We start from the raw sequence: 16,159 nt of genomic DNA, 5'->3' as shown, positions 1-16,159 counted from the left end.
CTTCCTTTGTAACAGCCTCAACTGCCACATTCCTAAAATAAAGATAATTCCTTAAGACCGGCTTTATAGAATAATTGACTTAACACTCTTCCTGGAATAGAGTAAGCAAATAATAAATAGCTTTTATTACTAGTTATCACTACAGATCTAAGTGCTATAAGACATGACTGTAGCTAATATATTGAAATATCTTTGTTTAAATTAGTTAATAATTTTGAAATGATCAGTAAAAATATTTGCTTCTCTAAATTCCAGGCATTAGCTTTGTATTAATTTTTCTATTTTTTGCTAACATATAAAGAAACATGACATCGTTTTCGAATTAGTCTACATTATGCCTAAGGCAGTAGAGCAAAGCATAAAAATCCAGCACACTCCAATGGGAAAACAAGCAATTGTCAGAGGAGCTAATCACAAAAAAATGCAGGGATTGGCAAACTCCTTAAAATGCTGGGAAACAAATACGTTATGAGACGGCTATTTTTAAAAGAGAGAAAAATGAAAACATTTTCATAGCCAAAATTCAAAGAATAAAACAAATTAAAGAGAGGAAGGAGAAAATAGTTTTCACTTGTATACCTCTGAAAGTAAAGCATTTTTATCATCTACTGCTTTCATTACCAAACTCACATGAACCCTTGAGCAGCAGACTCCTTACCAAAATAATGGCCTGGAAAAGCTTTTTAATTAGACAGAAGACAAGTTCCTGCAGTGAGCTTTTAAACTTGTTACTGATCAAGTTTTTTTTGTTGAATAAAGTTATTTATGCAGTCAGTTGAGCTACATGGAAAATTATGCATCTATTTGCACCACCATATCATTCCAGGAGTTCTCACTGATAATTCCTGTCATCTATTTGTGGCTTAGGGCTTAAAGGAAGAACCTCCAGTGGGTTCATTGTGAATATTTTATTGAAATACTATAAGAACATAGTTTGTAATTACAGATTTAATATGACATTAGGAAGCCTGGCTCAAAAGTTAAAAAGAGTTGCAGATATGAAACCCTCATAATTATTGGTTCATAAAACTCGAATTGCATTTTATACCATTTTATTCTATCATTTGACTGTCTCAGTGATTATGTTTTTGTCTTGTTTAGATATGGATGAAGTAAGATGAATTTAATTCATTTTCATGTTAGTTGCACTTGTGAGTTTTGAAGAAAATCTAAAAAGATATGCATACCAGAACCAGGTTTCCCTAAACTAAAAGAATTTTTATTAAAAGATACTTGAATCTGTTAACATTCAATTCTGTCTAGATTAGAAAAATATTTTAGTAAAAGTAAATGTAAATTAAGGACTAATTGTTCTGAGTTTTGTGAAACCATTTATTTCATTCAAACAGAGGGGATTGTAGTCATAGAAAATCTTTTGTGAGTTTTTATAGATTTTTATTTACTTTTTCTCATATCACTAATGAATTATTGCTAACTTGTTCAAGCATAAATCTCTGAGACATATTATGAAAAGAGAACTAACAACATGATTCAAGCTCTTAGAATTCAGAACCTAAAAGATCAGTTATATGAACACTCTACAATTAATTAATTTGTTCATACTTTAACCCTCAAAAAATTAAGGTAGATCTTGAAAATATTTTAAATAGCTTTTTTTTAATCAATTATTTAAGGCCTCAGGAGCCAGCCCGGTGGCACAGTGGTTAAGTTCTCGTGTTCCACTTTGGCAGCCCAGGGTTCACCAGTTTGGATCCCAGGTGCAGACATATGCACTGCTTGTTGAGCCATGCTGAGGCAGGCATCCCACATACAAATTAGAGGAAGATGGGCACGAATGTTAGCCCAGGGCCAGTCTTCCTCAGTAAAACGAGGAGGATTGGCGGCAGATGTTAGCTCAGGGCTAATGTTCTTCTTCAAAAAAAAATTATTTAAGGCCACAATAATCATGCATAACAAATAGCCACAAAGCTCCTATGAAATACTACAATGCATGTGTATTTCTCACTCCTCTGCAGCCATCAGGTAGGCCGTGCTGTTGACTTAAGATGGGCTCACTCATGTTTTGCCTGTTAGATAGCTGTTGAAATCTGCGAGGTGACTAGGATGAGTCAGCTCTGCTCCATAGGTCTCTCATCTTATGGCAGACTGGCCTGGCCATGTTCTCACGGTGGGATGGTGGAGGCACAAGAGAGGCAACAGAAATACACACACAGCCTTTGAGGTATACAGTGGGAATCCACTCCACAGCATCCACGTCCACAGCATTCATTGGCCAAACAGTTTACAAGGTCAGGTCAACTTCACAGTGTGGGAAAAGCTTTGCCTTTATAGTTACAGGGACTGCAAAGTCACATCACAAAGGATACAGATAAGAGAGAGATAAAGGATTGTGACCATTTTTAGAATCTATGATACATTTTTTTCATATTTCATCATAAATTTCTTTTACATTCATTAACCAACAAAATCATCTATATGCAGGAATTATGCATCTATATTTATCTTCTTTGTATTTCTGAACTAAGAGGCAACTATACATGCTAAATAAAAACAATTTTATTTTTATCAATTTGACCACATTTTACCAGTGCTAGGACAATGAGTTGCACATTAACAAATTAAACTTCAATCACCTATTGGATCCTGTACAGTTCTTATCATTTCAAACAATGTAACATTGTCTAGTAACATAGTAAGGACCTTTCTATTTAGACAGCCACCTCGCTAATGGGAAATAGAGTCACAGACATATCTGGGTGATAATATGCATTTGCTTCCATGGGAATTCATAAAAATTTTGAAAACATGAATGTAAAGTGCAAATAGATATTAAAATCTACTTCTATTCAATACAGCTTTGCAGAACATAATTATGAATCTTTTAAAGATGAGTAGGAAGTAAAATCCCCTTAATCTCAAATCTAGAAAGAAGTATAATTCTACCACATAGGCAAGAAAATTGTCATGATATTAATATTTCAATCGTTTAATAGTATTTTCTATTCAATATCTCATATTGGTTTAATAGAGACCTATGTTTTCAGAATCAAGCCTGTATTAATTCACAAGTCTTAAATTGGACAATGTCTGCCTTAAACCTATTTCTTGAATATCCTTAAAGCCATGGATTCTTCTCAAATGCATTACTCAACAAATGACTTAATGATTTCAAGAGTAATCATTGGCCTTTAATAGAGGGTAATTTTAGACTTTGTCTATAAAATACCAATCATTCAAAAGAAAAGCTAAAAGAAAAATGATATTTTCTGTTTGGAATTTACATTACTGTTTTAATACTGAATTTTTTAAATAGTGGTCAGCTTGGTTCATTGATGCTTCATGGGGCAGAAAATTTGTTTTCTTCACTGCTAGACTGCCAGAGCCTGGAATAAAGCCTGGTACAGAGTATGGCCTCAATAAATATTTTTGGATAAGATATTTGTTGCCTGAATGAATGATGTTATTATGTAATTGGATAACATTGTTCCTGGATAACTTGGGAGTAATCAGCAGAGGATTTTCCACAATCCACATAACTGGAAAATAATAAAGATATGCTCTAAAGGCTATTAGAGCCTTCATAAATTTCTTGAGAGTGATGTGAATAATCCTAAAATGAAAATCAGAGCTAAAAAGACTCCATGCCATTTTCAACTTTTATACATTTCGCAGATTTCTCTTTAGATCCATGGCTCTTTGAACTCTTCGCTGTCAAATCAGAATTATTCCTTTGAGTTACTTTGGCAGCCAAAACAGAACATATTGTAAGATTAAAAATCTAAGACTACATTTAACCTCAATCAGTTTATACACTCAGGAATTTGTACAATTTGGGGAGAAATGTTATTTGCAATGAACTAGGAACTGCATGCCTATTAAATTTACCAAAGAACATTCATAAGCAACATAACTTAGAAAAGTAATAAATTTTCCAATCTTTCAAACTTTGCTATTTATGAGACTTCCCAAGGTAAACAGGAAATTATTGTTTCATTTTGCTATTATAAAGCCCAAAGTTTGATTCAATATGTGGGGAAAGATGAATCCTGGATTTTCTGCTATGTAAAAAATGTTGTTTTCCAGTAAATAAAAATTACTCTGTCTATTTTTATTTAAGGTAAATTCACTGCATTCTATCTGCCAAATGATAGTTTGTTCTAAGATATTCTATAACAAAAATTGTAAATTTTACTGTTTTCGTAGGCAAAATCAATCTGGGAAATCATTTAGATCTCTGGGAAAGAGGAGGTAGAAGAAAGGATTCAGGAAGTGACTGATCAGTGGACTCAAATTACTGTAAATTTTCTAGTTCTTAGGTTGACTAGATAGTTCATGAACCATAGTTATATTGCTATGCTTAATAACAGTATTATGCTTATAACTTATTTGTTATGTTTTATGCAAGTAAAAAATATTAATAAGTGAAATCTTTTTTAGAGAAAAATTGCAGCCAAAACCACTTACAAATACTAATCATGTTGAATTATTTCCAACCTGGAAGTATTTTGCCGAAAGCACATTAAGAGAAATATTTTTCAGACTTGCTTCCTGAGGAAAAATAAAATCTTAATCTTTGTATACAAGCTTTTTATATATTACCTAATCAAAACATGAACAACATTGTTTCCTGACATCTTGGGAGAAATCAGTTAAGGATCTTCTACAATCTTCATAAGTGGAAAAAGATAACATACTGTGAATTTGTTTTGACTGAAAGAAAATACACAATTATTTTATTTTAGCTAAATTTAAGGGAATTTAAAATTAAGAAGAGTGCACTTATTTAAGAAACAACTTATTATTTATGACAATCCTCGTCTGTAAATATGAGGTTAATAAAATGCACATGTAAACATTTTTTAATGGGTAGGTGCAACATTATTCCAAAGAGAAATTGAAAGTAATTAGTAGTATTCAATTTAGGTGACTAAATAAACTCAAAAATTTACATAGATTACCAAGAAATTACAACTATAAACTTCAATATATAATTTAATGGAATTGTTAAGATATAATAACATTATGTATAAATAAAATGCAGAGTTAATGTTGAGATAAAAATAATACTGAATTGATAAAAATATAATCGGGTGGGGGCTGGCCCGGTGGTGCAGTGGGTAAGTGTGGACATTCCGCTTCGGCAGCCCGGGGTTCACTGGTTCGGATCCCGGCTGCAGACATGGCACCTCTTGGCAAGCCATGCTGCGGTAGGCATCCCACATGTAAAGTAGAGGAAGATAGGCACGAATCTTAGCTCAGGGCCAGTCTTCCTCAGCAAAAAGAGGAAGATTGGCAGCAGATGTTAGCTCAGGGATAATCTCCCCCCCCCCCAAAAAAATATATATATATATAATTGGGTGAAATAATGATAGGGAAGAATCATTTTTAGATATCTATGAAATCCAGCATTCCAATGCAAAAAAAGCATTGATATGAAATTGTTAAAATATAATGTATTTTAAAAATAAAATTAATTTTGATAAATTGCAGTAAATAGTATATTAAAATTACATTTCATTATGCTAGACATAACATTGCAAAATATAAATGATGCATGGATTCTCAAAACTTGTTGTGTATTGTCATTCATGTTTTCTTTCTTCTTATTTGAGAGAGTAAATTGGCATTTTTCCATCCTTCCCCACCTCATACTCACCTTTTACAGATGTTTATTGGTAGCAAGTGAGAAAAAACCCAACTCACATTATTTTAAACAAAAAAGAAAAGAACGTTTACTAACTCATATAATAAGTCAGTCACAAGGGGGTATTTGATTTTAGATATTGCTGGGTCCAGGGACCAACAGTCTCAGAAGGCCATCAGACCTCTCTGAGCCTTGATTCAGCTTTACCCTGCCTGGGGAGATATCATCAGGTCATCTCTACCTACAGAGTGAGGATGATAGCCATTGGCCGATGGACAGATCCAGGCTGATATTCTCTCAGCTTGATGAATTTGGTAAAAAGTAAAGGCATTATCCAATAATTCTGGAGAAGTTCCCAGAACTGATTCCCATTGGCCTTTAGTCACATGTATGTATATCCCTGAAAAATGGTTCTCAAAAGGAAGATCAAGTACAACAACCAAAATAGAGATAAATGGATTCTGGGCACAAAAGCAACAAAAAAATGCCTATATAGTCTTTAGTACCTAACTCTCAAGCACACACTTTTTTCCACACATATAATTTAAAAAATGGCCCTGCTTTAATATAATGTGCTCACTTCCTCTTTAATATTTCTGCCAAATCTCTTTTTTACATCAAGTTATCCTTCCATAATGCCGTTCTGTACATATCACAAACTATCTCAAAAACTACTTTTATTATTACATACAGAAAACAAAAATCCTTTTATTCAAAAATATTTCCTCAGGGCCTACTAAGTATTAGATAATGGTATTTACACAGGGGTTACCATGATGGATCAATTGGGCTAGGTATCTGTCCTCAGGAATTTTTAAGTCCAGGAAAGGACACAATTTACCATGTAATTAGAGCAAAAATGTAGATGTTTCCATAAAAGGAGAGTAAAGAGTCCTCTGCTAGCTCAGGGCGAGGCTCTATATACAGCTCAGATAGTGAGAGGGAATACTGGAAGCAACTTCCCAGAGAAAGTGACATCTAAATCGAGCCCAGATTGATGACAAGGAATTATGTCGGTGTCTGTGGGAAGAAAGTGTTCCAGGTAAAGGAAACAACAGTTCTACACACTCAGAACTAAGCGTAAAACGGGCCATTTGAGGAAGTGGATGATGTTCAATATTAGCAAGATCATGGAGTAAAATATAAGGGGATGGCACTAGAGAGTTAAAGAGAATGGGTTATAAAAGGACATTTAAATGCTCTATAATGTTACTTTTTGTGCATGTCTTTTCGGAACTCATTTCTCATTATACCTCATAGCATTCTCTTTTTCTTGCAGCATCATAAACATCAGAACATCCGATACACAGGAAATAACTCTGAACAGCTCAATTTTCTTATATATAAAACTAGGATAATGAGAATGTCTCTCACCAGGTTGATGTGGATTAATGGGGTAAACACGTAGAATCTGCTTCAGGGGGCGCCTGATTCATATCTGATTAGTTGTCACTGGTATTGTTAAACTAGAAGTCTGTCTTACATTTCTTCACTTCTTTACCTTTGACCAAGTTGGTTCATTTGGAAGAAATTCTTTTCTTCCTTATATCTAAAGTCCATCTCAGCATCATTACCTCTGAGTGTACTTCTCATATCTTGCAATCTCCATGGCTCATTTTGGCATCTATTAGATGTAACGCAATGCACATTGTCCTGAGTTAAAATCTTGTGCACAAATGGCTTTCTACTTATGTGTCTCCTGTAGGTCTTTTTCATCTGTGTTCTCCATGGAATCTAGCCTATTGCTGTGTTATTATGAATGCACAAGATTTGTTTTGTAATTTGAACTGAATCAGAGGTAAAATAAATAAGAAAGTTAAAATCATCACACACGCTCACGATAACGAAGATCAATATTTAAAAAAACTTCACTTAGGGGCTGTCCCAGTGGCCTAGTGGTTAAGTTCGGCGTGTTCTGCTTTGACTGCCCAGATTCAGTTCCTATGCTGTGGCGGCAACCCACATACAAAGTAGAGGAAGATTGGCACAGATGTTAGCTCAGGGTGAATCTTCGTCAGCAAGAAAACAAACAAAAAACTCCACTTCACTCATTTCAAAATCTATCAATATCTGGACTTCATAGAATACATAGGTAGAAATATATATGTGCAAATAATTTCAACTAAAGGCAACCTGTGTTAAGTGCTATATAAAATAGGGGCCAACAATGAGGATCAAAAGATTTGGGAAGTCTTATATTCTGATAGACTGGGCTAAAATTCATATTTATATGGTGTATAATCAAATGATTACTGTTGAGATCCATAGTGTAATCTAGATGTAAAGAGGTAACATTAAGAATGATTAAAGAATAAAATGCTTTTAAGCACTTTGGAAATGCATTTACAATCAAATAGATAGCAAAGCCAAGGGTGCTTAGGATCTTACTTTGCTATGCATATTTCACTTAGCTGCTATCTAATCATTAGAACAATTTTAGTTCAAGGAGGTATATAAAATTGAAAAATATCAATTGCCATTTCTCTACATATCATAAATAACTCAACATGTCATTAATTCAGATTGTCCTACTCCTTAAATATTTAATAAACACGGTATACTACTGTTCAAGTACTGATCTAAACTCCTTAGATGAATAATTTCATTTCATCCTCAAAACACCACTTCCACTATTATTACCGTTTTACAGATGAGGAAATTGGGCCACAGGGAGGTTAAGCAATGCGCTGAAGTTCATACCCCCAGTAACAGGCAGAGCCAAGACTCCACCCAGACAGCTAGGCTCCAGAGCACAAACTCTAAGACACCATGGTGTGCTGCTTCTGATGTTTAAGAATCTACCTAACTTAGAAAAGGGTGGAGGGGGAAACCTAGGGATAAAAAGAAGAATGCCCAAATTAATAAATTTAATTCAACCAGAATACACCATTACTATGTAGACATTTATGTACACCATTTGAGGTTGGAACTACCGTCCCCCTATATGTCAAATCCGCCATTTGATTTGATCTGACATATTAGGAATTGCTTGGACATCCACTTTTCAGATTATAAATTATTTTGTCATATCTTTATAAATATTATTTTTTAAATGTTACTTCCTACGATAAACTATTATAACTTTAAGTACTAGCTGTTATTCTCACAAGTAATGGTGGTGGTGCACCGTAATGCATTAAATGTATTAAAGGCAGTACATAGAAAAAGCTCTTTTTCATGGGCATACAAGTGATATCAGTTGATGTAGTCTTCGGTTTATTTTTCTGTGTCCCTGAAAACAACAGATGTATTCAGATGTGTGTGCTTATTGTGAGTATACTTCAAGCCAAATTTCTTGAACATTATCTTCCAGATAAGACAAATTCCTTCTGTTCACAATTTCCAAAACCAAGCACTTCTAGTTCAAAATGATAAATTATAAAATCAATACTTTCATCTCTTTGTTTTTCTATCATCCTTTTTTGTTGTCTTTCCACTTGCTTGCTTGTAAGTTTACTTTTAAATTCTGCTCCTTTAACATTTTCACATGCACACTTCAAAGAAGATGGACATTAAAAGTACTGGCTCTTAATTTGAGACAGAATTAAAAATCAGGCAGCATCCAATCTAGCAAATAGAAGGAAACTCTAAGGAGCTGTACAAAATGAAAGACTTTTATAGGCAGAAAGGTGTGGCAATAATGAAGTTACACCAGGCAAAAAAGTGCATTGGTTATTGCAAAGTTACTTTCTTAGAGGGGATGGCAGGGACTATCAGACAGATTACCTAACTAGTGCTGATCAGGCAATTCCTGACTGGCTGGTTTAAGATTCCACTTCTGGGACAGCTGAAACTGTAATTAAGTCAAGTTTCAGTCTGGCGACATGGTGCTTAGTGTAAGTGACTCCATTTTGGGCCCCCCCTTTTTTTTTTGCTGGGAAAGATTCACCCTGGGCTAACATCTGTTGCCAATCTTCCTCTCTCTTTTTTTTCCTCCCCAAAACCCCAGTACATAGCTGTGTATTCTAGTTGTAGGTCCTTCTAGTTCTTCTATGTGAGCTGCTGCCACAGCATGGCTACTGACAGACAAGTGGTGTGGTTCTGCACCCGGGAACTAAACCCAAGCCACTGAAGTGGAGCATGTGAAACTTTAACCACTAAGCCACCAGGGCTGGCTGCTGTTGTCTTATTTTTAACACTCACAAGAAGCTATTTAAGAGTGACTATCAAAGTGCTTAGAGGAAGAAGTACAATGGATAAAGAAGAAAAAGACTACAAAAATAGGGATAAGGAAAAAACTGTTTATTTTAAAATTATGTTATTGACTGTTTGAGAAATTCTTGTTTTTAAGCACATTATCAAAATTATAAAATAAAAATATATATATGCTTGTTCTGAACATTAGCTATCCAGCCAATAGATGGTCAATGTTTCTCAGCCTTAAAAATGTTAGATTGTTGAGCATTCAATGACATTGTAATACATTGATGTGATTATAAGAAGATGGTTGGAAAAGTTACTATTATGGATCAATGAAAAAATCTATTAAAAATCTATTTGACAATTACAACTTCAGAAAAGAGAAGGTTAGTTATAAGAAGGGCTTGGAAAGGTTCATGTAAAATATCCTGAGACACTGATATTCAGAGACGTATTCCTTACCAGGGAAATTTAATGCAATTGTCACTTTAAAGAATAATATTACAATCTTATTTTTTCAAAGCCAATATTTACCATGATGTACTGATCCTATTATTGTCCCTGTGTTTCTCTTAAAGGATTTAAAAATTATGATAATTATTCCCTCAAAAGCAATGCAAGGTAAAATATTGATCACACTTTATCCTAGGATACTTTAGTGCCCTCCAGTGTGCAGAGATTAACAATAGCATTTCATTTTCTAAATGATATCATTGTTTTAAAAATGCAAGATTTTAAAAATGGCAACTTTGGACCAGTATGAAGTAGGTAAAAAAGAAGCTCAGCTTGGAAAGCAAATTAGAACCAGATGTTAGTTCAACCTAAATATAAAACTCAACAAAATACAACTTTTTTTACTTTTATTCAACTCAGATTAAACAGTCCTACCTCCCCTTCTCTTTGACTGCTAGACAGGATGTCTCATTTGCATAAATCCATCTCCAGATTTTAGAGGTTCCGGCAAGCTAGGCTGTTGGCTGCTCTTTCTAATACTGTGAGTCCCATATTTTCTCCTGGGAACGTGTGCGAAACCATGTGTGCATATTGCTGAAATGGGGGTCTTCTCAGAATCTGCTAACTTCTGACATACTGCAACTTGATTTGTGATTAGGGCATTTGGTCAGTGGCAAGTAAAAGGAGACTAATCTAAAGCCTCCTGCCACCTCAGCAGACAGATTTTTTTTTTTTACATACAGGGATGGGGTGTTAAAGAGCCGCAACTATTCAAAAAGGATGCAGTGTCTATGAAAGATCAACAGAAGGGATTTGAGCCAAAAAAGAAATAAAAGTGTTTAAACTAAGTTTGGAAAATTACTCGTGGGGAGGCTGTTTGAAATTTCACTTTAGATCCAATGATATTATCCATCAATAGGATTGAGGATAGTTATCCTTTATCTACCAGTGGCCAATATCAACCAATAGATCTTCTACATTGAAAAGATATGATAGAGAATATCTCCCAGCACTGTTTTAGTTTTCTATGGAGAAGCCACGACTTCTAAATTAGAATGTGTTCGGATGGAGATTATAGCCCAGTTTATACTATAAGAAAATCTGTGAATGCCTCTCAGAACTGACTTGCATGACTTTCTTTATCATGTTTTCACTGAAAAGTGAACAACAGCAAAATTGAGTGATCACAAATTGCTTTGTGGTTTTTAATATTGGAAAAGAAACACTAAAGATCAAGAATCTTTGTTGAGTATTCAGAGGATATCCAAAATGCCAGATAATGATATTTTATTTGGCAATGCTATATTTTTAATGTGATCCAAATTGTATGAACAATCACTTCTGTAAAATAATCACAGAGAATTATTTTGTCTTTGTGTTTTGGCAAGTTTCCTGTACATTTCCTATGGGCAGTTTCGGGATGAAATCATAAAGTTTAGGGGATTGCAGCATTGGAGGAAAACTAAACATTTCCACATATTTTAGAATTCAGATGAAATTTGAGTTGATATTTTTAATATTTTAAGATAAAATATTTGTAAGCATGCTATTCAGTTAATTTTCTAATTAACCACAGTCAATCTAACACTCCATATTTTAGTATACATTTTATAATAAATTAGCCAGTATAGAGTGAATTTCCCTAATTTGTACAATTTCATAGAAATGGCTCCAGGGTTACCAAATGACTTACACATCCTAGTTATTTCACTCAACAGCTTGGACAAGTGAGGAATTACAGCTATACCCACTGTTAGAATTAATAGCAGTGAAGGTAGCATGAGTAGTCACTTCCGTGAATTCCCTGGGGCAAGTCTCATTTACTCTTATATTTGTTTACATATACCCTTTCCGCTACTCCCAGATTATTGGGCATATGAGAAATATGACCAGCCTTGAATGCACCCATCTTTTTTTTATATTCTAAGCATAAGAGAGGAAGATTCATGTTAGCTGAGTGTCTCCCACATACCAGGTACCGTTTTTGTGCTTTTTCTGTCTTAATCTCTTTTATTCCTCACAATAGTGATTTGATACAGACAACATTACCTTTACTTTAAAGATGAAGAAACAAAAGTTCAGAAAAAATTTTTTACAACAATACCTTTATGTATTGAGCTCTTTCTAGTTGCCAGATATTGTTTTAAGATCTGTCCATATATTATTTTTAATCTTATGACAACACAAAGATGTAGGTTTTATGTGTCCACTGTTACAGAAGAAACAATTGAACCTTAAAGAAATTACTAGCTTGACTTTGTTTACACAGTTTTCAAGTAGTAAGACTGAGACTGTCTCAAACCAGTCTGATTCTAAACTTTGCTCTACTAGGGTTAACAGAGTTAGTAAGAACAACTGGAGGGTGTCAGCATTGCTGCCCTCACCCGCATCCCCAGGAAAAGGACAGCATTTTTCTGTTTCCCTAAAGGCAGGTTGAGGGTGGATACCAAACTTACATCCCCGGTTTGTGGAAGCCAGAGAGTAGACAGGAATCTTTTGTGTAACTCTGAACAGTAGGACCAGGGCTGCCAGACTTGGCAAAGCCCATGTGCTCAAATTTGGCATGAAATTGTAATGTCATCCAATTTAAAAGGAACTATGGATTAATGAGGAAATGCTGAGTGATTAAAGAAAAGTCAAACCAATATAAATAGGAAAAGACTAAAGATGAAGAGTGAAGAGAAAGGATGGCAGGATGCAGAAATCTTGGTTATTGGAGAAATGATCAGACTTTATCCTCGCTGTCCAGCCCACTTCCAAACTCCTATCTACTTTCCATTCGTGCTCAATTATTTTCACTTTCTGGAAAGAGCAATATTTTCTCCTGCCTCCAACACTTCAGTTATGGTGCACCTTTACATGGAAACCGTTTCCTTACAATTCCACCCTGCCTTTGCCCTGCTAATTCCTATTCATTTTTCAAATTTTAATTTATAATCCTTTTCCCCATGAAAACTTCCCTTACCCTAACTCCACATTAGGTTCCTTCTCTTAAATTTTCCAGAACACCGGACTTCCCTTCTCATGACTAATTACCTAGTAGCATAATTTTCTCTTTACATGGCTGCCTCCTGACCACACTGGAAGCTCCATGAAGACAGGTTCTTTATCTCTCTGATTTATCAGCATTTCGCTTCATTTGGCACATTTTTGAATAGATGAATGAACGTTAATGTGTAGTTTCCATATTCACAGTGCACCGTAGCTCCAATTTCAATATGAATAGAAGTTCTTGTGAATTTATGAACTTCTCATGAGGATACAGAAGAAAGACAAGCTAGAGGGCATTTTTCTTTAAACATTCAGCATCTAATTACAGAAATAAAATAAATATCCATAAAAATATTATGCAATGAAAGTGAATATACAGTTTTGTCCAGACTGTATGTAAGTGCTGGATTGCACCTAGGTCACTTTTTTTTAACTAAATAAGGACAGAAAACAGTTCTAATGTGTCTTTATTGGTCCCATTAATGTTTTTAAAGTAAAAACCAATTTTTCATACGGATTATTTTCTCCTAGTGGCCAAAAAAATTTTACAGTCCTTAACTCATTCAAATACACAGTATCAACATCTACATGCAAAATGTACATACAAACTAAAATATTGACATTGAGTAAATCAAAAGTGTGTACTTATGAAATCTTTTGCGCTAGACTAAAATTGATAAAATTTGCATCTTCTCTTTAGAGATGCTGTAAGTTATACATAATGAAATACATCAGATTAAAAAAATGGCCATACACTGTGCATAATGGGAGGGTAAACTGCAATTGAAGATACACTGGACAAATCTAATTGAATGGTTTTACAGTAGCTACATATTCAAACAGTTTGGCAAGAAAAAGATAGTTCAAAGTATATATTTTCTTGACTTTGGAGCTCTCAAAATACTTTATCATCTATGTCAAAAATCTGTGCCTATTTTAGTCTGCTATGGAGAAATGATCCAACCTAACTTATCCTACATGACAGCAATTTTCCAAAATTTATTCAATATCTATTTATATTTATAAATAATCAACCATGAAATGGAATAAAATTGTATTAATTTGCATTTTAAACTTATTGTCCACATTTTGCTCTTTCTGCTTATCCATGTCATTCAAGTAAATTCAATCAAGCTTTCCTCCACCATCTGACGAATACAGGTAATATTTTTGAGACTCTGAGCCAAAATAAATCCTCATTTTAACTGACAGTGAATGATATGGTTATCAGATTTTAATAATAGGAAGCACTGATATTCAGTAAACTAACTAGGTGGATAGAAACATCAAGTGATAGAAGAAAATATCATAAGGAGTTAAACAGATAAGGGTTTATTTTTCCATGTAACAAGAACTTCACATGCAAGCAGTCCTGTGATTATACAGCTGTTCAAGAACGTCAAAAAAAGACCTGTGCTCTTTCTATCTCTGTGCTACACAATCTTTACTGTCTGGATTTTGTCCTCAAGTTTGCAGTCTGGCTGCAGTTTGTCTGTATTTCTCAAGAAGTAGAGGAAACGTCAGAGTGCAAAAGTGGAAGACTTTCTCCCAATCTGGCTTTTTCTTTAGGAAGAGTTATCCTTCCCATGAAATTTCACATATATATCCTTAATTTAATGAATGTAACATCTCACCACTATGTGCAAAAATTCTCACTTTAACGTGCTTTGTTTTCGTTTTTATCATTTGCAGCCTTGCAGTCTCCATAGCAGAATCGGGCAATGAAGAAGGGAGCTGAATATCAAGGTCTCGTTGGCCAAACTTCAGTGTCGGCCACAACTTTGTCCACCCTCTGTCTCTCTCTCTCATCTCCATCTCCATCTCTATCTCTCTGTATCTCTCTCTCATATACATACATCTTCAAGTGCTGAGGATTGAGTTAACCACTATCACCAAACTCTACAACTTTCCTCTTTCGTTCTCTCTATTTCCTATTGTCCTATTACTTCACTCTCATGCCTCTATTCTCCCACAGGCAACCGTGGTAGCTAGCCTCTTTAATATGTGTACCTTTATGTTTGTATGTATTCCTATGAAATATTTATTTCTGTTTGTATACTTAAAAATAATTAGTGGACATGATAGTGAGCTGCGTATCTCATTCCTCAACTTATTCTTACATAAAGCACTGTTTTTAAGTGAACATTGTACAAAATAAAATCTTAAATGTAAATGTGGAATTCTTAATGAACATTTGAGGATATGGATCATTAAAGTTTAGTTATTTATTCAATGCATATTTATTGAATGCCTACTATGTGTCAGGAACTGTTCTAAGCACTATGGATACAATATTGAACAACAAAAGATATTTGTTAAAAATATGTCCTCTGGAACTTACATTCTAGGGAAGAAGGTAGAGAAAAGAAGTAAATTATTAGATTATGTAGTATACTGGGTAGTAATAAGCACATCTGGAAACAAATCAAAGCCAGAATTAGGGCTAGGAAGAGTTGTAGGCAGGGGTAGAGCAGTAAGATGTAATTGTAAACAAGGGTGAATGTAGCCAGGGAAGATGACAGAGAAGGCGCCATGTGAGTAAAGAACTGAGATGTGGATACAAGTCATGTTGATATCTGGGGGAAGAGGAGTCCAGGCACAAGGACTACTAGGTATATAGGCATTCAGGAAGGAGCATGACCAGTCAGTTCAAAGAACAGCAAGGCGACCAGCGTCACTGTAACAAATGGAGGGAAGAGGGGAGGATAGGAGGTGGAGATATGAAAGAATATAAGGGAATAAATTATGTAAGGACTGGTAGGTCATCATGAGCACTGCTACTTTCACTTTGAGAGAGTCAGCAAGCTCTTGGAGATTTTGAGCTGAGGAATAAAAATGATCAGGCAAATATTTTACAGGGTAATTCTGCTGCCAGGTTAAGAACAGATCAAAGGTGGGCAACACGAGAAACAGAGGGATACATTGAGAAGCTATTAAAATAATGCAGTCACACATGATAGCTGCTTGAGA

At 34.6% G+C, this 16,159-nt stretch overlaps 1 long non-coding RNA gene across 1 annotated transcript in view; it reads left to right on the top strand.

The window, feature by feature from the left end:
* LOC139045172 (uncharacterized) overlaps positions 1-15,509 on the top strand; it is a 53,535-nt gene extending 38,026 nt beyond the window's left edge. Inside the window, exon 4 of the long non-coding RNA XR_011503060.1 lies at positions 14,882-15,509. This is a non-coding gene — a long non-coding RNA (uncharacterized lncRNA). The remainder of the gene's footprint in view (positions 1-14,881) is intronic.
* Positions 15,510-16,159: the final 650 nt, after the last annotated feature.

Source organism: Equus asinus, chromosome 4, assembly GCF_041296235.1.
Source record: "Equus asinus isolate D_3611 breed Donkey chromosome 4, EquAss-T2T_v2, whole genome shotgun sequence".
NCBI classification, from domain to species: Eukaryota; Metazoa; Chordata; class Mammalia; order Perissodactyla; family Equidae; genus Equus; species Equus asinus.
Note: the sequence above shows the minus strand (reverse complement) of the source record. Positions and strands in the feature narration are given on the sequence as shown.